Source organism: Sciurus carolinensis, chromosome 8 (assembly GCF_902686445.1).
Source record: "Sciurus carolinensis chromosome 8, mSciCar1.2, whole genome shotgun sequence".
NCBI classification, from domain to species: Eukaryota; Metazoa; Chordata; class Mammalia; order Rodentia; family Sciuridae; genus Sciurus; species Sciurus carolinensis.
The window spans coordinates 104,420,229-104,422,756 of record NC_062220.1 but is presented as its reverse complement, the minus strand read 5'-3'; the positions used below and the strand labels follow the sequence as shown (position 1 = coordinate 104,422,756).

The window sequence follows — 2,528 nt, the reverse complement described above, 5'->3', positions numbered from 1 at the left end:
AGAAGAGGTTCCTACCTGAAGAAGTGACTGAATGCAGCCTTATGTTCTTCAGAAAGAGCAGCTGGTAACCCCTTTTCAAGAGTTTGTTTCCCACCACAGTAAGCCTTCTCCCAAACTTTTGAGTTTTAATAATTTTAGCCTCTTCTCTTTCTCTCCCCAGGCTTTTAAGCAATGGCTGCTTCCTGCAGTTGTGACCTCCACAATTTGTTAGTGCCCTTTTCTTATACTTCTACTTAGGTATTCCACAACTTTTTTTTTTTTTTAATTTGAAAAACTGTGTTTATTTATTTTTGTAATTTATTTTTTAACAACTGATAATAAATGTATTAAAATAGTTGAGTTAGGCATCTGCAATGGTGACTTCAACCTCCACTCCTGGTTCTATGTGGTGGAAGTAATGTGTTTTACAGTCTCAGAAAGATTGTGTGAATCAATGAGTTGCTTGTTGGTTTTCATCTGAAACTCATACCATGTCTTAGAACCTTCACCAAAAGGTGTTCTGCTTGTAGCAATTCTCAAAGACTGGGTAGACATATGAATGGGATCCTTTCAGTGCGGGAGTCTTTTCTTTTATGCTGCTGAACAAGTCAGTACTCAGCTTCTCCAGAGATTTCATGTTGGGGCTGGTAAGGATAATTCTAATTTTGTGACTCATTTTTGGTTCCATAGGTGACCTTCTAGCATCTTTAGAAGCCATGACTATGGTAGCATGGCTTCCTGATGGACTTGTTTCTCTGGGGAACAGAGTAGCAGTGAGTCAGGGGCTGTAACAGGATGAACAGAGCTGTTTCACCCACAACAGTGTCACCCTCAGAAAGAAAAGCTAAAATTTGATTTTTAATTGACTCTTCATTATTGTACCAATTTATGGGTTGTAGTATAATATTTTGATACATATATACATTCTGTAATGACCAGATCAAAGCAATAAATATATCTATAATCCCAAACATTTATCATTTTCTTTGTGGTAAGGGCATTCAAAATTCTTCTTCTGGCTATTTTAAAATCTACAATACATTATTGTTAACTATAGTTGCCCTACTGTGCTATAGAACACCAGAACTCATTCCTCCTATCAACTACAAATGAATACCAACTGACCAACCTCTCCCTTTTACCCAGTTCCCCTCCCCAGCCTCTGATAGCCACTTTCTAATACTTTTATGAGGTCAAATAGGTTAAAACTCTATATTTAAGTGAGATTTTTCAATTGTCTTCCAGTTTCATTCTGTCCCAAACGACGGATTTCATCTTTTTAAGGCTAAATAGTATTCCACTGTGTATAGGTACCACATTTTCTTTACCTCTTCATCTTTTGATAGACTCAGGTTGGTTCTGTGTCTTGCCTATTGTGAATAGTGTTACAATGAACCTGGAACTGCAGATGTCTCGTCAGCACACTGGTTTCATTTCCTTTTGATATAACACCTCTTATAACAGTTTTTCATATTATTGTCTCTGTTCAGATAAAGTACTTCTATTTTCTTATGGGACCTGCCCAATATGCTGCACTGATAAATTGCTTTTATTTTTTTAAACTCTCTGACAGCATATTTGTTCAACCCTACGTTATGTTAATTTGTATCTGTGATGTATCCTCCTTCCCTCCTGTATCCTGGTCCCTTCAGCACTGTTCAAAAGCTCTGTGTGGCAATGTGCGACTTTCTATACCGAAGCTGCCCTCCACTGGTCTTCTCCATAGGATGCTGCTCTATCTACCCTGGGTACGACAGACTTGACTGCAGACTTTGTCTCTGGTTTCATCGGGTAACAACATGCAAAGTGGCCCTTAAATATCAACTTAAAAATACATAAAAATTATATATATATTTGGAATAACTGATGCTTGTGATGGCCAAGGTTAACATAATTTTTGAAAATATCAACTCTTCAACTGAGACAGAAATATAGAGGCTGGTGATGAAGTAGATGATATATGGAGTAATTCTTGAATATGAATATATGAACACAACCATCTGCAAAAATAATAATAATAATAGTGTTACCATGTGAATTAAACTGACTAGTTCAAGTTGACCATGAGCTCTCCTCTCTAGGAATGGGTAGAATTCCTCACGAGCCCTGTCCAAGGACTACCTCATTTCTAGCCCTTCCTCACCAACTGGTTTTGATTCATTTAGTTTTTTCCTACATCCTACAGTGATCTATGTTGATTTATATTGTATAGTTGGATTTCTTTTAAAAAGAGCCATTTGTATTAATACATGATAATTCTTTCACTAATTAGTGGTGTTCAAAATTTTAAGTAAGTAAATACATTCCAAGTATTATTTGGGGCATTGGACACTAATCAATTCCTACTAATTCTTAAACACAGGTTGCAGGACAGGGAAGTGTCTTCTGGCCTGTTAAAGAGCTTCTTTATTTGCATATGCACAGCACTAGGAACTTGTCTTCTTTAGGTTATCTTGTGCTAAGACAATCTCAGAAATCTTTTCTGATTCATGAAAAATCTTCATCCTTGCCTATTGGTTCTTCTTGTTAGCATTTCCTGTGGGAGTCAC

At 36.7% G+C, this 2,528-nt stretch overlaps 1 pseudogene; it reads right to left on the bottom strand.

The window, feature by feature from the left end:
- Window positions 1–340: 340 nt before the first annotated feature.
- LOC124991762 (40S ribosomal protein S20-like) lies at window positions 341–697 on the bottom strand (annotated as a pseudogene).
- Between the last annotated feature and the right edge of the window lie 1,831 nt (window positions 698–2,528).